The 20405-nt window shown below is 44.3% G+C and overlaps 1 long non-coding RNA gene across 1 annotated transcript; it reads left to right on the forward strand.

The window, feature by feature from the left end:
* Window positions 1-284: 284 nt before the first annotated feature.
* On the forward strand, window positions 285-17735 carry LOC142764849 (uncharacterized). The gene is made up of 2 exons (XR_012883922.1): window positions 285-457; window positions 17632-17735. It is a non-coding gene; the product is annotated as an uncharacterized LOC142764849 (long non-coding RNA).
* Window positions 17736-20405: the final 2670 nt, after the last annotated feature.

Raw genomic sequence — 20405 nt, forward strand, 5'->3', positions numbered from 1 at the left:
ATCGAATGCGGCACCCGCTACAACACTGATGACAATTCCGAGAAAGTACATTGCTTAAAATTTTAGGTAAGGCCTCTATCGACACAAATACAGCTACTTATCGCCATCAAACTTCCTAAAGCTGAAAAAGAGTTGAACGAAAGAATTCAATAAAAACACAACTTGTACGTTTATATTTATTTTTATAACAAGCATCTTATTGTCACAAGAAGTACTAGCACTCATTTTGCTATTGTACTATACTGCTGCGTTGTTTTTTTTTATTCGACGTCATTACAGCTGAAGGGCTTGAACGAGCGATGCAACACGCGTACAATCTGCAAGGAAGGGACATGTTGCCTGGACTACGGTCGCTCCCGTAATCGCTGCAAACCACTAGGCAGACTTGGTGACACTTGTTCACCCACGGCTCAAACTAATGTGTACGTCGGCGCTTGCCCCTGTGGTACACACGAAGGTAAGATAGATTTCGTTTTAGCTTTCATATATTCGGCAAGCCAGAGCTTCTCTCGTTAACTCGCTCCTTATAGTTATATACAAGCAAGGAACTCGGAAAGTCTTTCACTATCAAGTTGGTTCGTGAAGCAACCTCTTTAAAATAAAGACATAAACAGTGAAATTATCAGGCTTTCTCCGAAGCTCTGCTAAAAAATTGGGGCACCTTAAGCTTCGCCTTTAAATGTTGAACGCGATAGCAATATTACGTTTCTAAAGGCGGCATCAACTTCCAAAGGCGCCTTTTGCGTGATAAATAAAATATATTCTCTGGTTTTCAAGCATAAATGTGGGCGAGTGGTAGAAATTTGTGTGCCACGCATACTGCTTCGATTCTATTCTCATTGGGATTCCAAATTTTTTTTATTCTTAGTCCGTACATTTAGTGGGTGAAACTGGTATGAACTTGCTATACACCTACTGCATATCCCCAATGGAATAGATGCAGTAGCGTGTGTCCTTTCTGTAGTGAGTGACCGGATTAAAATCCCGAACCCATAAGGATAATCGCATGCTGTGATGGGTGCTGGCAATGGATGCTCGTACCAAGCTTTATCATTCCAATATTGTTAAGCATGTGTACAGGAGGCGTGTGTTTTAAGTGTCAAAGATATTTGCACTACATTTCCAAGAAGAGGACGTTCTTTTCAATGTATTCACAAGCAAGCCGTAAGAAAGTGTGCGTCTGCCACCTCTCGTTTTCTCTTCGGATTGTCCGCTGGGTCGCGGTGCTCCTATATGCGGATTATATGATAAAAAGATGCGAGATGGTGGTACTTGGAGTGTGGACTAGATGGACGAACGGACACACAGACAGATACATGGAGGGACGCATGGATGGCTGCGCGGTGGATGGATGCGGAAACAGATGCAGGAGCGGATGGATTGACGAACGCAGGGACGGACGTGCGGATGTACGTGCGGATGGACGTGCGGACGCACGAACAGACGCACGCACGGATGGGCGGATGGACGCACGGAGGGTCACACAGACGGACGCATGGATGAATGGAAGCAAGAACAAATGAACGAACGAATGCTTCGCCCCACTCTCTATCATTCACCCAGTGGATATGCTGCCTTTTTTTCAGAAACTTCAGCTTCGCCCGCTGCACTCAGGCGAGCAAGCATTGCCTGAGCGGCAACTGTCAACTAGTGAGTGATCTTTAAACGTAGAGTAGAGCTGCGCCTCTAGGTGCAGCAACGAACACTAGCGTACACATTGGCGCGACAGCGATACTTAATCCCCCAGCAAAATAAGCAAGCTCCTAAAACTCGATTGGAATACAGCTACTCTTAGTTCCTTGAAAATTTCTCAACATTGAGCACCCCCATAAAACATTGCATACAATGCAAGCTGTTATTCTACAATTCGTCCTACGAAGATTTACCATGGTGTTATTACATTGATAAGAGAATAATTTTCATTTGCACAATACTGTTCATTCAAATCACTAAATCATTTAAACCTGTTCGTTTCGTATGCCAGTTTTGAAAGACTATTCTGTACTTGTAAATGAGTTCTGCGGAATATTTTCTTGCTCGTACAGAATCCGCCGTAAATTCTGTACTTCCTCGGGTAGCATAATAATATTTTCCAGCTTTTCTTAGTTCAAACCCGCTTGTATCAAGGTTAGGAGTTGTTTCTCTGCGCAAGAAATTCACTGCTTGTAACCTTACTTTTGACGCAAGACGAACGGACTTTCTAAAAGATGTGGTGTGGGCGTCGTTTCCCGTTACCAAAATATAGATTTGTATGCAAAAAAGTGAATAAGTCAAGTTTTCAACTGAATGAACTATCAGACCTCTTTCTGCTGCGTGCTAGGCAGCTGTTCTACAGCAGAGCGAGTGATTGTTCAAATTTGCGTTGCAAGAAAGTTCCTCTTGGGTGTTCAAGAGTGCTTAGAGTCTTTTCAATAGACGTGTAATTGCGTGACACAAACAAAGATGCACGCCGGGTAGGAAAACTTGTCAATTCTGCAATTAAGTTTGAAATGGGCCCTGCATTACATTTAAAAATACGTGGAATACGAGTGGACTAACAAAGATTGGCCCCCCGTTCTCATTGCTTTCTTTCTGCTTCTCATTCAGCAGTTGTTCCTCTTGTCTTGTCTCGAGAAACGCTGCAAGCTAAGCAGAGAGAGACGGCACAAAGCAAATAGGTTACATCATGAGCGCGTGTCACTTCTAGAGCTGTTTAGTTTTATTTTCTTCGTATGAGTATGTCACCTTCACTGGGTCACGGGCACTTCTTAGCCTCCACCGGAAACCATGTAAACTTTGGAACACTTGATGCTCAAGCTCCTGTCCGTGCATTGTGGTATGTCGTGCAGTCAATTGGGTATATGACATCATTTGTAGAAAAAAGAGATGTTGGAGTTTAGGTGACTTCAATAACCAAATGTAAATGTTGAGCGCCTGTTCTGAGAAGACTTGACTACAGATCAGCAGCATTTATTAAAAATGTCAAAATCTTGCGGGACCCTCTTCAAGGCTCACTAACTAAAAAACACTCAGACTTACTTAATCATCATCAGCGGCTGCAGCAAGAACAACAACAAATTGAGCAGTTACGTTGCTTCAAGTGTTTCCCTACAGGGCGTAGTGCATTCGCTGATCTGAGAAATGAAGCATTATGGCGTAGTGGCCACTCACCACTATACTTCAGGTGGGCTTCATTTGGTAGTTTCAAGCTGATATGCTCCACACGCATACCTTCGTTTCCTTGCAACAAAATTGAGGCATTCTTGAAAAACGGAAGCCATGCTATCAGTAATTAAATGACGTGGACAGCATCCTTTACTTATCAAGGTCTGCACAAGCGTCCTCTAGTAGTCACTGAACCAAAATTGTGCCTATATAGCGCACTTGTTGAACACCAAAGCCATAAGCAACTTATATTGTTTTACTGTGTATACTACGATTTATTTAGTATATATATATATATATATATATATATATATATATATATATATATATATATATATATATATATATATATATATATATATATATATATATATATATATATATATATATATATATATGTATGTATGTATGTATATATATATGTGTATATATATATAGAGAGAGAGAAAGAGAAGGAGATATATTTACTTATTTCTGGTATGTTGCCTCTAGCACTGTTTTACCAAAATTCGTTCTAAACAGGGGGTCCTGGCACACTCTTTCCAGTTGGGTCCTTCTTTTTTATACTAAACAAATGCAATATTATTTTATTTGTATGAATGAAAAATCTGAAATCTGAAATCCGAACTCGGCTGCCATACCATCCTCCTCAAAGATGGTTACTGGGCACTTCCAGAAAAAATTGCTAAAGATTGAACTTGCGCTTTTCAATCTTTAATTACTAATATATCGTTTAACTGCAGATGTATTAGGTCTAAGTGGCACAGTAATTCTTTCCTCTGGATTCAGCCGTTTTGGTAATCATTGATAAGGCTGAATGTTGTCAAAAAGTATGTTTATGGTTTTAAAGAGAGAAGCTTTTATCCTGACGCATTTGTTGTGGGCCAGCTTAGAACGTCACGGCTAGATCCAAATACAAAATTACAGTTTTGCTGCCAAGGTGAACTAACGATTGTAATTACAAAAGTTTTGAATGCCACCAGAACAAAAGCTGGCTGCAAAAACGTTTACATAAACGGCTACTGCACCGGAAAAGGTGACATTTATACCCTCCATGGCACCAGCAAAAACCTTTGGAAGAAAGTACTGTACCTATTCAAGCTGTCCCATCTGTTCAATTCTAACACCACTGCGAATACATCTCTTAAAAAGGGATTACGGGAACGCAGCGTGACCACGTCTTGTTGAAATCAGTGTGCCATAGCCACGCGGTGAACTTTTGCGTGAAGGACACCCTTCTTTAGCACTGTTAAACCTCATTTCTTGATATTGCTTCTGAGATTGTGCCTTCAAACATGTATAACCAAGTTGTAGGGGCTCAAATATCGGTACAATTCCCACATACACGCGCACGCCTATAATATATATATATATATATATATATATATATATATATATATATATTATATATATATATATATATATATATATATATATATTATTATATATATATATATATATATATATATATATATATATATATATATATATATATATATATATATATATAGTAAAGTAGATCTTTCGTGAGAACCCAAACAATGGAAGCGTTTATTTCGACAGTTTTGAGCAGGGTCTGGCCTTCGTCAGGAATAGTATATGGCGCAGTATGATATATAAACGCATTCCTGACGAAGCCCAGACTCTGGTAAAAACTGTCAAAATAAACGCTTCCGTTGTTACCGTTCTCAGGAAGGATCTCCTTGTCATCATCATCATCATAATCATCATTATCATCAGTCTGCTTACGTTCAGTGCAGGACAAAGGCATCTCCCAACGACCGCCAGTCAACTCGATCCTGTGCTTGCTGCTGCAAATTCATACCCACAATTTTCTTAATCTCATCTGCCCACCTAACCTTCTGTCTCCCACTAATCCCCTTTCCTTCAGTAAAAATGCGGTCGTTACCCTTAATGACCAGCAGTAATCCTATCTACGTGCTACATGCCCGGCCCACGTCCATTTCCTCTTCTTGATTTTAGCTATGTTATCATTAAACCCGGCGTTCCCTAAACCAATCTGCTCTTTTCTTGTCAGTTAAAGTTACACTTACCATTTTTTTTTCACTTCTCGCTGCGTCGTCCTCAATTTAAGCTGAACCTTCTTTATGAGTCTCCAGGTTTCTGCTCCGTACCTAAGTGCCGGGAAGATGCAGTTGTTATATGCCTTGTTCTTGAAAGATAGCGGCAATCTACTTGTCATAATTTCAGAGTGCTTGCCAAACGTGCTCCACCGCAATTTTATTCTTCTAGTTACTTCAATTTCGTGGTTCGGCTCCGCGGTTACTACCTGTCATAAGTAGACATAGTCTTTTACAGCTTCAAGTGCACTATTGCCAATCTCTATGCGCTGTTTTCTTCCGAGGTTGTTTGACATTACTTTTGTTTTCTGCAGATTATTTTAGGACCCACTTTTCTCCTCTCCTTGTCTCCACAAACATGAGTTCCTATTCGTCTCTTGAGTTATTCAGCAATGCAATCGCATCGGCGAAGCACAGGGGATTAAGGTACTCTCCATTACCTCTCATGCCTAGCTGTTTCCATTCTAGGCTCCTGAAAACCTCCTGTAAGCACGTGGTAAATAGCTTTGGAGAGATTTTATCCGCCTGCCTCACACCCTTCTTGATTGCTTTTCTGTTGCTTTCTTTATGAAGCACTATAATAGCAGTTCACCCCCTGTAGATTTCTTCAAGGTTGTTTACATATGCTTCGTCGACGCGCTGATTCCGCAGTTTCTGCATGACTGCTGATATTTCTACTGAATCAAACGCTTTCTCGCAATATATGAAGTCTATGTTTAGGGTTGGCTATATTTTGAGCATTTCTTTATTACCTGATTGATAGTATGTATGTGACCGATTCTTCAGTAGCCTGTTCGAAATCCTGCTTGTTCCTTTGGTTGATTGAATTCTAATGTTGTCCTAATTGTGTTAGCTATTTTCTTTTGAAATAGCTTGTATACTACGGACGGAGAGCAAGCTGATCGGCCTGTAATTCTTCAAGTGCTTGCCATTTCCTTTCTTATGTATTAGGATATTGTTAGCATTCTTCCAAGATTCTGGTACTCTTCCCGTCTAGAGACATTTCGTGAACTGGTTTGCTAGTTTTTCTAACACAATCTGTCTTCCATATTTCAGCAGATTTGATGTTACCTGATACTCACCAGCAGCTTTGCCTCTTTGGATGCTCTCCAAGGCTTTTCTGACTTGTTCTATCATTACTGCTGGGGCGTCATTTGGGTTACTGCTAGTTCTTATATTAGGATCGTGGTTGAGCTGGCTACTGTAGAGATCTCTGTAAAACTCCTCCGCTAATTTTACTATCCTATCCATATTGGTAGTTACTTTGCCTTCATTGTCCTTTAGTACATAAATCTGGTTTGTCACCTATCCCAAGTTTACTTTTTACTGCTTTGACGCTTCCCCCGTTCTTCAAAGCGTGTTCGAATCTCTCTACGTTGTACCCTTTTACATCAGATACCTTAAGCTTAATAATCACCTTCAAAAGTTCTCCTAACTCTATTTTGTGTGTTGTACTTGAGGCTTTAATTCTTTGACGCTTCTAAATGAGATTTCTCGTTTCCTGGGACCGTTTGCCAGTTTCTGTCTAACTACAGTACCTTCATCGTCCACTGGACTCCGTAATGATACTCGTCAGATTATCACTCATTGCTTCGATGCTATTGCTGGTTTTCTCAATAAGTGCCGAGTATCTGTTCTGAAGCGAGACTCTGAGTTCCTGTACTTCACCTATCAGTGATAGCTCATTCATTGGCTTCTTGAGTACCAGTTTCTGTCATTCCTTCTTCAAGAATAGGTGAAGTTGAGACCATATCATTCTAGGGGCACTGCATCGTACCTTGCCAAGCACTTCCACATCCTGCACGATGCCGGGGTGTGCACTCAGTATAATGTCTATTTCGTTCTTATTTTCGCATTATGGCTCCTCCATGTCCACTCAAGGTTCCCTCGCTTTCGGTAGAATGTTTTCGAAATCCGGGAACTATCGCGTTCTGTTTATTCTACTAGTACTACTAGGCAGAAAGATGTGAAGATATTGGTTCTAGAAATGCTCCTCTGGCATTTCTAGTACCGATGCCATAACCTCTTACTGCCTGGTCTCCAGACTGTTTCTTCCCTACTATTGCATCGAAGCCTCATATATATATATATATATATATATATATATTGTTACGCACAAGGAGGACCAGGACGTGTACGGCTGAAGGGGGCCGTTTATTTTGGTCGCGAAGAGAAGCGCCGGAGCGGCCAACAGGCTGATGATCGCAGTCTCGTCGTCTTCTTTCTTTCTGCAGCTTGGGGCAGCCAGCATGTTCTCGCATCTTCGTTTTCTTCCAAGGCATGCGTAACATTCCTCCCCTTGCAGACGAGGCCCGCCGGGCGAGGTAACCGATTCACCTTGGTGTGTACAACTTCAGTCGAGCGACATGGACTGCTTGGGTTTTAGCGGCTCTTCTACCACTTCTCGTGAGGCGAGCTATGGTGTATGTGACTTCCGTGATTTTGTCGAGAACGACAAACGGTCCGTCGTATGTGGCCAAGAACTTTTGGCATAACCCGCGTCTTCGTACCGGAGCCCACAGCCACACTAAGTCGCCTGGGTGGTAAGTTACAGGCCGGTGGCGGACGTCATAGCGTACCTTCGATTTTTCCTGTGATGCCAAAGTGCGTAGACGAGCAATACGACGCGCTTCTTCTGCAAGGCAGAGGATTTCGGTGACTGAGAGGTTCTCGTGCGCCGAGAATGGCAAAACTATGTCGAGTGTGTGCCGTGGCGGTCGTGCGTAGATCAAGAAAAAGGGGCTATAGCCTGTTGTCTCGTGCTTAGCGGTGTTTAACGCGTACGTTATAAATGGTAGCACGTCATCCCAGTTCTTGTGGTCGGATGCCACATATATAGAGAGCATGTTTACAATTGTTCGGTTGGTGCGCTCCGTGAGCCCATTTGTTGGCGGATGATATGGCGACGAGTGACGAAGGCGGGACTCACTCAATCGAAGCAGCTCTTCTTCTATGTCTGCCGTAAATTGTCGCCCACGATCACTGATGATCACCTGAGGTGGGCCATGTCGGAGGATAACGCGCTGCAGCAGGAACACAGAGACGTCGCTGGCAGTTGCGGTTGGTATGGCCGCCGTCTCTTAGTAGCGCTTGCGGTAATCGACACATACAATTATCCAGCGATTGCCCTTAGCCGACTTTAGAAAAGGGCCCATGAGGTCAATGCCCACCTGTTGGAAAGGTGTGCTTGGAGGTGACGAGGGCTGTAGAAGACCAGCCGGAGCAGTAGACGGGCGTTTGTGGCGTTGACACTGTGTGCAGCTGGCCACATACGCCTCGACTGACTGTCGCATTCCTGGCCAATAAAAGCGTTCCTTAGCACGGTAAAGCGTCCGCGTAGAAGCTAAATGTCCGGACGTAGGATCGTCGTGCATCACACCTAAAATAGCTGTCCGAAGGGTTTCTGGCACTACCAGGAGGAAACGTGCGCCCGTGCTGGAAAAGTTCTTATATAGGAGTCCGTTGCGTACACAGAAATGGCATGCCGTAGGAGCTGTGCAAAGCGATGATAGCCTGGTGTCCTTTCGCTGTTCATCTTTGAAAGTACTGAGGTCGGGAAACTTTGGTGACACTGAAGCTACGAGGTGATCGAGGTCATCGGCGTCACACTCTGTAGTGCTCAGTGGCATGCGCGAAAGGCAATCTGTGTCGGCGTGTCATCGACCACTTTTGCACGAGAGTATGAAGTTATACTCTTGGAGCCGAAGTGCCCAGCGCGCTAGACGGCCGCAAGGATCCCGAAGGTTGACGAGCCAACACAATGAGTGGTGGTCGGTGAGGACTGTAAAAGGGCGTCCGTATAAGTAAGACCGAAACCGCTGAATCGCAAATACTACCGCGAGACATTCTTGTTCTGTGACAGTGTAATTCTGCTCGGGCCTACTCAAGGAGCGACTTGCGTATGCAATCACGTGCTCGCGGTTACCATAGCGTTGAACTAGGACGGCACATATTCCTATGCCGCTGGCATATGTGTGCAGTTCGGTTGGATCTGATGGGTTGAAGTGTTGAAGAACAGGCCGCGACGTCAGGAGGAATTTCAGTTGACGAAAAGAGGAGTCGCACTCCGGAGTCCACTCGAAGGGAGTATTCTTCCGTAACAAACATGTCAGCGGATACGCGACATCGGCAAACTTAGGTATAAAGCGGCGAAAATAGGAGCAAAGCCGCAAAAAACTGCGGAGCTCCTTCACAGAGCGCGGCACATTGAATGCTTCAACGGCTGCTGTCTTCTGGGGATCTGGACGGATGCCCTCCTGATCGACTAGGTGCCCGAGAACAAGGGTTTGTCAGTCTCCGAAGTGGCATTTCTTTGAGTTAAGAACAGGGCCAGCGTTTTTTATGCAAGTCAGCACAGTATCCAGACGTGAACTGTGTTCGCTGAAGGTGCGGCCAAAGATGACGACGTCGTCGAGATAGCACATGCAAATGCTCCACTTCAAGCCACGAAGAACAGTGTCCATAAATCGCTCGAACGTCGCCGGCGCGTTGCACAGTCCAAATGGCATCACGTTGAATTCAAACAGGCCGTCAGATGTTACAAAGGCTGTCTTTTCTTTATCTTCAAGATGCATGGAAATTTGCCAGTAGCCCGATCTTAAGTTTACAGAGGAAAAATAAGAGGCCGAATGCAGACAGTCTATGGCATCATCAATACGGGGAAGTGGGTACACGTCTTTTTTTGTTACAGCATTCAATCGGCGATAATCGACGCAAAATCTCCAGGATCCGTCTTTCTTTTTAACGAGGATTACTGGAGCTGCCCATGGACTTACCGACTCTTGAATGATACCGTTTTCAATCATTTTGTTCACCTGCTCATTAATAATCCGCCGCTCGGATGGCGAAACACGGTATGGCTTTTGTCTAATCAGATTGGCCACACCCGTGTTGATAGTGTGACATGTCCGAGAAGCAGGGATTAGGGGTGCTTTGTCTTTCTGCGCAAAGTCGAATGCAGAGACGTGCTTCGAAAGTACATTGACCAATGTTCGGCGTTCACTTGTGCTCAGCGACTTATTCACAATTGACAATAGAGCCGTTTCGAAACTGTGACTACGATGCTCTTCCGGCGCATCTCTAAGCTCGGTCACCAGTAAGGCCTCGTGTTGTCCACTCGCGACGGCTAACTATAGACCATCTGGTAACATCACGGGTTCTGTAGAGCAATTGACAGTCCATAAACCAGCGCGTCCACGTCTGATCGACATCACACAATGTGGGATCAACACATTCTTTTTCATGCAGTTGGTGTGCACTGGTTCTACGTTGGCATCAAAGTTGGCGGAATAGCTGTCGCTGCAACCAACAGGTACACGAACGGTTGATAACGGTGGTATGATAGTGTCGCCACAGACACACAATGCCGTCTCACCATCCACAGGGTTTTCCTAGAGTGCTGGTGGAATGTGATCACTCAAGACTATTGTCCCTGTTCGGCAGTCGACAGTCGCACCACACTCCCTCAAAAAGTCCATACCCAAAATAACATCATGTGTCACCTGCGAAATAATCACGAACTCCGTTGGTATAACGCGGCCTCCGAGAAATACGTTAGCTTAACACACACCAACTGGATGCAGTGCCTCACCACTCACTCCGCAAAATTTCGCAGCTTGATTCCACCTAAATAATACCTTCCGCCCCAAGGTATGTTTAAAACACGCACTCATGACCGAATGGTTGCCCCCGTGTCCACCAAAGCCATCACAGGCACACCGTCAACAAAAACACGTACTTTGTTCTTGAGCATCAACACAGGCGGTATTTCTGATATTAGCACGTCTCCGGCGACCTCACCTCCATCGGCCGCGCTTTCTAGTTTTCCTGTGGCAAAGGAGACGGGTTGCGGCGCCGTGGTGAAAAAGAACGGGGAACACGAGGCGGCGGAGGCGTCAAGCTCCTGTCAGATGTAGGGGAGTGGTTCCGGAAGCAGCGTGTCCCTTAGTCGTCGCGAGGCAGCAGGTGTGTTGCATTAGGGTCGTCGTACGGTCGATCAGACGATCTTGTGAAGTGTTGTGGTGGGCCATAGTACGTTGCTCGCGGGTCATCGCGAAGTCGTTCGGAAGGCCGTGCAAAGTGTGGTGGGTAGCCATACCGTGGGGCTACACGTCGACGCTTGCAAAATCGCGAAATATGTCTTGGTACACCACAGGAGTAGCAAACTGTGAGAGGTCGAAACTCTCTTTGTTCGTCGATGAATCGAACATCGTCTTCTCTGGCGGAGTGGGTCGGTTCGTTCCGTGTATCATAGGGATAGACCGGGCGTCGCGAAGAAGGCGGATGCTGGGGGCGTCGGTCATGGCGAGGAGCTGGCAACCGTGGTGCTCTCCTTGGCTGTGGGGGTGCGCTGTACTCAGCAGCTGCTGCACTAACCATCGATTGCCAAGGGGTCGTAGAAGGCGGCGGCGCAGTCACAGCCTCACGTGGCACATATACCGAACGTCGGTCGTTTACAGAATGGTGATCAACTGCTGAATGCGTCTGTTCTCTATAGCGAAAAAGTTCTTCGCGAACAATCTCTCGAATCGTCGAGGACAGGTCTGGGCAGGTGCTCTTGTCGATGCTGGCAACCGTTGTAACATTTGTGAGCCGGCCGAACTTTGAAGCAATCCTGCGCATTTTCAGCTGTTCGAAAGTTCGGCAATGCCGAATCACGTCGGACACCGAGCTCAGGTGCTCTTTTCCGATTAGAAAATTATATACATCTTCCGTTATGCCTTTCAGCAAATGCCCTACTTTGTCGTCTTCTCACATCTGATCATTAACCACCTTGCAGAGCTTCAGCACATGCTCTATATACGTGGTACATGTCTCACCTGGAAGCTGCGCGCGTTGAGACAATGTCTGCTCTGCCCGCTTCCTTTTGACTCTCGAGTCGCCGAAACACGCTTTCAGCTCTGCAACAAAAACGTCCCACGTCGTCAGTGTGTCCTCGTGGTTTTCGTACCACACGAGCGCAGTATCCGTAAGGCAAAAGACCGCATTGCTGAGCTGAGCGGCGGCATCCCAGCCGTTGGACTTGCTGACTCGCTTGTACTGGACGAGCCACGCGTCGACATCCTCTCCCGATTTTCCTCCAAAGGTTGGCGGGACTCGGTAGTAGGGCACGGAACCCATTGGAGTTGGCCTTGAAGCGTTAGAAGCCTGATCTTGGGCCATTACGATCGGCGCAGGCGGGAGTCCGGCAAGGCGGCAGCTGCGGCGTAGTCCAGGTAGTGAAGCTCCCGTCGTTGGGCTTCTCTTACCCAGCACGCTTCCACCAATCTGTTACGCACAAGGAGGACCAGGACGTGTACGGCTGAGGGGGGCCGTTTATGTTGGTCGCGAAGAGAAGCGCCGGAGCGGCCAACAGGCTGATGATCGCAGTCTCGTCGTCTTCTTTCTTTCTCCAGCTTGGGGCAGCCAGCATGTTCACCCATCTTCGTTTTCTTCCAAGGCATGCGTAACAATATATATATATATATATATATATATATATATATATATATATATTGTAAGAAGGTTCGCACGTAAGTTAGTAGAGGCCGAAAAGAAGAGCTGAACCAGAAAACACATGGCGTATGAGCTCAGCCACTCCGTTTCCGTTCCAGCCACACTCCGGCACACCGCTCCATGTGGTACCCCACACGTTTGCCCTCGCCCTGAAAGAGGCGTAGTTGCAAGCGAACACAATAACGTTTTGTGGTCTCTCCTCAAGACTGATATCTGTCTGGCCACTGAGTAGAGTAACGCAGCGGAACATCTCCTAGTTAACTGCCGAGATATTGCATATGATCGTATGGGGTCATTCCATGGCTGCACTGACTTTTCCGCGGTTCGAGTGCCAGGGTGTTTCGTAGAGAAAAAAGTGTGCTACTCAAAGTTCTGATGGAAGCAACTTGTGTACATGACCTTGTATATCTAGTGGTATGCCACTGAATTGCGGACCACGTTCGTGCGAGCTTCTTGCAGATCTCCAGATTGTCGGCAATGTCGGAAAAGACATTCCCAAATATGATGGTGTGATGAATAAGAAAACAGTAAGTAGCCGTGATGTCTTCAAGGCACTCGTTGATCTCAGAGAGGTGACAGATCACTCGCAATTATATATATATATATATATATATATATATATATATGACGTTTTAGCAAGGGTGCTGCCTATATCAGGATTGATGAAGGCCACTCTGGCTGAAACGTCGAAATAAACCACGTTGTGTCTGCTCGCGGAGGATCTTCGTGACTACTTGCAACCACCATGAATGCCTATATATATATATATATATATATACATATATATATATATATATATATATATATATATATATATATATATATATATATATATATATGCGCGACACGTTCTCCTGCTGTTCGGCTATTCATTATTGAAGGAGTCCTGCGCAGTAACGCCTTAATTTATTTGATAAAGGATCTAAGTTGTAAACCATCGTCTTTGAACTTTGCAAGCGTACATAACCTTCAGTTGAATTCATGGCACCGGATCATTATGAGCAGCCTGCCTGGTAGGCAAGAGCCACTCCAACTGTTGTTCACTCTCATTTTTTCAGCAGCCTGAAGTTCCACTAATGAGTGGTACTCAGGACGAGGCCGTGAAAGACTGGCTTGCCGATTACCACCTGACAAGCGAGCAAAACAAATAGAGGATATGCGCAAGCTACCAACGTCACACTCTACCTTACAATGATCGCAAAATCCTGGGCTCGTAACCACAGCACTTACATTCCTACCTGTTTGGCATTCAAAAAAGCATTCGTTAAACTTTTAAACTGTTCGGACCTTCGGCAACTATATGCTGAAAAGCGCATGTGAGGTCAAGCTGAACAAGCCGGCTGAAAGCTTCACCACTTGTATTGAAGGTGTTGTCACACTTTGCATTTGCAGTGCACCGATTCCTCAATGTTTGAGGCAGAGACGACCTAGTATATTCTAAACTGTCTTTTACAATGGCTTTCAGATACTCACCACTAAAAGCCGCGAATGCTAGCAGATGTAGTGACTCTGGGTCCCCTCCACCAGCCGTGGTCAGTCGTCAAAACTTATCTCGACGTACGATTTTCTCGACATCGTCGTAAAACAGTCACCACCATTAAATTTATGTACCGTAACGTGAGTGCCGACCTAACAGATGACCAAAAAAAACCATTCGTGAACCACTGTAGTAAATGTATCTCGTTCACCCGTGTTGCTTACGAAAGCATTTTTCTCTGAACAAAGGCGTTAGTTTACAATGCATTGATTGGTTTTGTGCGGGAAAAATTGAAGAAATAATAGTAAATACCCAGCTGCTTAGTGACTGGTTCCCATCAATTTTTGTTATATTTAATTGATTTGCAATAGTGAACGACAAAGCGACAGACCCACTATCATGGCTTTGTGTCGATGCGCAACATTTTTTATCTGCCGCAGGTTGTTCCTATGAAACCAAAGGAATTCCCATCAAGATAGATTCACAAACAGTTACAAACCCGAAAACAAACTTAATGATGAGCTAATCTATTTTAGACAAAGTTTCCAGCTTATTGGACAGAATCATGAGATATTGAAGTAGGAATAAATGAATACACATGCCGTGTACAATGCATGATCATTTTGTTATTCCACAATGCTTGCATTACAACTAAAACAATTGCTCTTCTTAGGAAGTGGCGTTGGATCCACTGTTTCATCTTGGCAACCTGAAAGCAGCCCTAGTGAAATTGGGACAAAGAATGGCACTAGGATGGGTCACCTACGGTTAAATTACTTGACAACCTGCCTCACTACCTACACGATGCTATTTGCATACATCAATGGCATTTATATTGAAGAAAGCCGCCTCACATTTGAGTGATTGAAACGGCACCCCAGTGAACTTGATAACCAAAGCAGCTAAAACGACTAGCACGGCCAACCATGGCACCATTTTTCTTACTTCTTTTGTGGAAGAATGGGAATGGTGGACGACCAGTTGTCCGAGTTTCTGGAAGCCGAATACGCATTTGCAGGCAATACGTTTGGGTTTCATAGACACTGGTTTGTGCAGGATGTCTTGCTTCAGCTCGATCTTGAGATCCTCAATCTGTTCGTGTACCACCTAAGTGAAGACATTGAGTTTGCTTAGGTAATGAAGCTGACCTTTCATATTCTGATTCAATTCATTATGCTGACACTTGTCTCACAGCTAAATTGTAGTCAGAACGCCTTCAACTTTACTAGGTAATTCCTGAGCGACCAACATTCATAATTTCATTCAGGGCACTGAACACAGTCCTTACCAATTAGGTACAAAAGGGACCCCGCACGGACCGGTCCCTTTCGCCTTACATTTATTCTGCGAATAATAAGACTCCCCACTCAGCTGGCGAAAATCAAACGCATACAGCATCTGCTGTATGCCAATGGTGTCACTGTATAGGCTTCACACGGCTTGGCTGCAAACGTAAAAGCAAACCTGCGGAATGTGGAGGGCATCGCCTAGGATTACGTCCGTCGCTTAGTCCTTCAGTGGTCATCGTCCAAATTATGATTTATGCATATAGCCCATCACTAGAGTGCACCACAAAATTTGGTATCACTTCAAAGTGGGCACACACCTGAACGCAACGACACTGGAGTACTAGGGATTTCCATACACATACATCACAGAGCAGACACAAAATTGACAAACTGGGTAACGTGGGGAACCAGGATGCAAATATGCTTTGCGGCTTGCGCATTTATTTGTAACCAGCCGAGTCTGGTACTCGGCTTCATGCCTCGCATGTTTGATAAGAAAGCAATTCAAGTCACTCTCCACTTAGTCTACAAGCCCATCCTCAACCTTGTGTGAACACCTCTGAGCAGCATAATCTGAGCATGGGGGTGGCGAACGCCTTCAAGCCGCTGTGAGAAGACCACTTGACAAACCAATATAAAAGGCAGTCCCACACACCGTCCGGTAACCAACCCCTTGCAAGAGATACGGAAGAGAGTGACCACATTTCTTGTATTTAAAAATACCGCTTCATGTGCCTGCTCTTTCGGCTCTCATGTCCAGAGACGACCACAGCCACCGACGCCTGGCGTAGACAGAAACATTCTCTCACCAGTATGGACCCAAATTCAAAGTTTTCTGCGTGAACGCTTCTGACCCGGACCACAGTTGTGCTACAAGGCATTTGTCGTACACCAAAACATGCAGTAACCGTACTTGTGACACCAAACATATCACGCACACGGAGGTGATTGAGATCGCTCAACCCACCACAGATCAGTAGTCGGGGCTAATTTTTATGAACTGAAGAGGTGTTTCTTACTAAATTGAATAGGGCAACGTCTCCTACTCAGCCTACAAGATTCCACAAACAGAAACTACCTAAGTGCCTAAAGAGGCGGCCAAGTCCGCAGCCCACGCGCACACTCTTCAGGCAACGTCCTGATCTCGTACCCTTACCTACATTGAAACCACTCCTGTGTACACATTTAAAGGGATCACAATACAATAATAATCTGGCCTTTCCATCTATTCGAAACCCTTCAAAGACCTCTGAAAAGAGGTGGAGAGAAACCTCCTTTGCCTTTACATCAAAACTTCATAGTGTCCGGTAATTGTAAAACAGTTCAGCCTCGCTTGCCCTGGAAAGAGGCCGCACTGTGAGGAAAGTTGTTGAAATATTTTCCACCTGGTGTGGGTATGCCGAAAAATTCAAAACCTCACACATCTACTCAACCATTTGCCTGGAGGCTTGGCAGGCGGTCCTGCTCGGCTACCTGCCAGGCAAATGGGCCTTGGTTGGTTTTGCTTGGTTGAGGCCGAGGCCAACAAGTGCCCGCAAGAGTGATCTGGCGATTGTACGGAGTGGCCCTTAAAGGACCACTTGCCACCCTCCCTGTACATGCCTTGTCGAATTGAATGTTTTCATCATCATATTGTGTGGATATTTATCTATGAAACAATACAACAATCGCCATCCAAAAGTCAATTTGGGGAGTGAGGTCGCTTTATGTCATTGTGAACATAAAAACATTCCCTTCTGTAAAGACAAATATATAATATAAAAAAAGGTTCAAATGCAGCCACGGTATGGTATTTTGTACGAAAAATCACCCTATATTCACTACCTTCACTGAAGTAAGTTTCTCTGACTAGCACTGCTTTGAAACCCCTGATGTAAAGCATCAGAAACATGGAGTCCAGAGAGAAATGCGTGTGCCTAGCCAAACGACCGGGGTCATAACTAGTAAACCAAGAGGCTGCAGGTAGATTCAGGCGTAGACGTGTGGATCTAAGAAGGTGCTGCCAAGAGAAGACTGCCCGCGCCGAGCACAGGTAGCCAAGACCTTGTTTCAATGTAGTTTTCTGACAAAAATATGATTGGTGCGTCTACTAGCCTAAAAGAGAAGAAGGAAAGAAAATAACAAAATATATCTGTATCTTTTTCAGGTACGTGTGTGGATGGTATTTGCACGTAGTGGTCATTCATGGAAATCAAGGCATTGTCATCTGCCATGAGGAGAAAATAAATGAGCTTGGTGTTCAGTGACGTATATGAGTGTTGTAGTCGCTCGTTTTGTGCCCTCTAAGGAGTCAAAAAAACAGTGAAAGCCATTCACTTGTCATCACAGAGATTGAAATCACTGATGACTCGAATAAAAAGTGATAACATCAGACTTCCTACGAAATGCCGAGCACTATAATGCTTGCTCTTTATCATCACTGTCGTCAATGTCACTCTGCTCAATGCGAAACAAAGGCCTTCCCCGTGGTCCACCAATCAACTATGTCTTGTGCTTTCTGCTGGCACTGCTCTGGTTTTTATGCATGTCTATTTAGCAAAAAATTTATACCCTCAATGTTTGAGAAACTGACATTCAGACATACACGCAAGAAAATTAATAATTTGCTCGAGCTAATTCAAACAAGCTGTAGTTTAGCAAGTAATTTTAGCAAAAATATCAAAAAATTTTACGAACATCTTGATACTGCGGCTAGCCGTTCAAATCCAGGACACAGTGGCTCTATGTCATAAGATTTTCACTATATATAGGGTCAAGTTCATAGCCAGAAACTTTTTAGGGAAGGCCCACTTGTTAAAAGTCATAAAAAACACCCTTCCGGACTGCTTGTGCACATTAAAATGACACCTATATATAAATTAGGGAGAGGGGGGCCAGGACCCCTTTTATGGCTGCAGGCCTGTTTTAAGTTAATAGCGTTTGCAGTCAGCGAGCGATGACGCAGATGGCACCCTTGTCGTTATTTTGATGTTTTGTCGTGTGACTGGCGCTCGTAATTCGCTCATGCCAGGCTCTGCCATCATCGGTACACACCAAGCTAATGAAATAGCTGCCAGAGCACTAAAACAATAGAGTATAGAAAAAGATATGCACGGTGTATCAAATAATATTTTATGATGACTTCTTCATGCTCTACAAACATTTACGCAATACCCTAAGGGACATGTCCGTAGCTGGCTTTAGAACTGATTAGAAAGGTAGACAGACAGACAGACAGATATATATATATATGTATATATATATATATATATATATATATATATATATATATAGATAGATAGATAGATAGATAGATAGATAGATAGATAGATAGAACCGCTTCACGTGTTCTTGATTCGACAAGAAACAATGCATATTGAAGAAGCACACCTCAAACCACTTAGGGTACTGAAAAAAAGCATGCGAGTTTACCGCTTACCGACCGGCCGCATTGTGACTAAGCAAATAGCAAAAGATTCATACCAAGTACAACCCTTGTTTTGTCACTCAGGGCACATTACGGTATTTCTAGTACCTGTGGCGCAGGAATCCACAACGTAAAAACTTCTGACAATTTTGTAGGCTGAAACAAAACAACGAGGCGCTTGACATGCTATGAGATAGGATAATGAAATGTGCACAATTTTTATGCTTATTTGTTTACGCCATTTCCAAATGAGAAATGATCTCTGGGTCATAGACTCATCAAGGAGCAGCCGTTTTTAATACGACATTCTGATCTGTTGTCAAGGCTCTCGAGGTGGCTTCTTATTTCAGAGTGATTCGTCTCATGGCTGCATCTGTACGAACCCATGAGTATTGCTGTGCCTTGTCGCTATTAAATTTTTGCACCGCTAAGACTGTGAATCGCTGTTCGCTTGCCAGCGACAGTGAAGATAGCAGTTAGAATCGAAGATTACGAAATGTGAAAGGAACACATCAAGAAAAATCAAGGAAAATCTGACGTCAGGCGCTCACAAAAGCGACTTTTTCAAGCCCTTAATTCTCTGATGCATGAAATCTTCCTCTTTTGTTTTGCGTTTCAGCGATGCTTTCTGGGCAAACCTTATTCAAGATAACTTGCTTGTGAATGGCCACTTGGGGCAGCCTTGTCGCACCTCTTTGCCAAACAGAGCACATCCACCGGCATAATTGTTACTATCCTGTGCGTTTCAATTCGTTTCGTTGAAATAATGAATTCAGCGTAATCCTTTCTGAAAAGGCCATACGTGCATACCTTATCTGAAAGTTCGCATGAAACATCTATGAAAGCGCAGCTGCAGGTATAGCAGTTCTGTGTAGCAAATCGAGCACCCTGCATAGTTTTTTCGTGCGCTCTTAGTCAGGAGTTTAGTACGTATAAAAACTACCTTCTTTATTTGGTTGTTCGAAGCAGCAAAATCTTTGTTATTATCTCACACCTTTTTAAGAAAAAATATCACTAAAAGACTTTAAAAGCGTGAGGATTTTAGCTTGTTCGTACGGCAAACCAAACGCGCAATCACATTGACCATCATGTGGAAGGCCCTATTTCCTTCTTATCCCAGTAAACTTGCTTCAAGCTTCACCCTCAAGGTGATTTTCACGAAAAGACTTCCCTCCGCAAGATGACAGGACTAAAACTTCCGTCATCCGCTACCTCACAAAGTCTCTCACCGGTGAGGAAAGTGGTGCCTCGAGTGGGAGTAAGAGTGGGCTACTCAGATACTAGAAAACCGAGAAAATGCTGCAAGTAAGTCAACACGGCAAGTAATAATAATAATAATAATAATGATACGTTTATTTCATCATCATTGTGTACATGATGACAGGGGCCCGCAGTAAAAGCTGCAAAATCCGAGGATCGTTCCAATGAAAACTCCACAAAAAAAAAACAGCTTGACTGAGCTGCTGACCCCTAACTTGGCGAACAGCAAGGATTCAAGAAAAAAAAATATACAA

Source organism: Rhipicephalus microplus, chromosome 6 (assembly GCF_043290135.1).
Source record: "Rhipicephalus microplus isolate Deutch F79 chromosome 6, USDA_Rmic, whole genome shotgun sequence".
In the NCBI taxonomy this organism is placed as follows: Eukaryota; Metazoa; Arthropoda; class Arachnida; order Ixodida; family Ixodidae; genus Rhipicephalus; species Rhipicephalus microplus.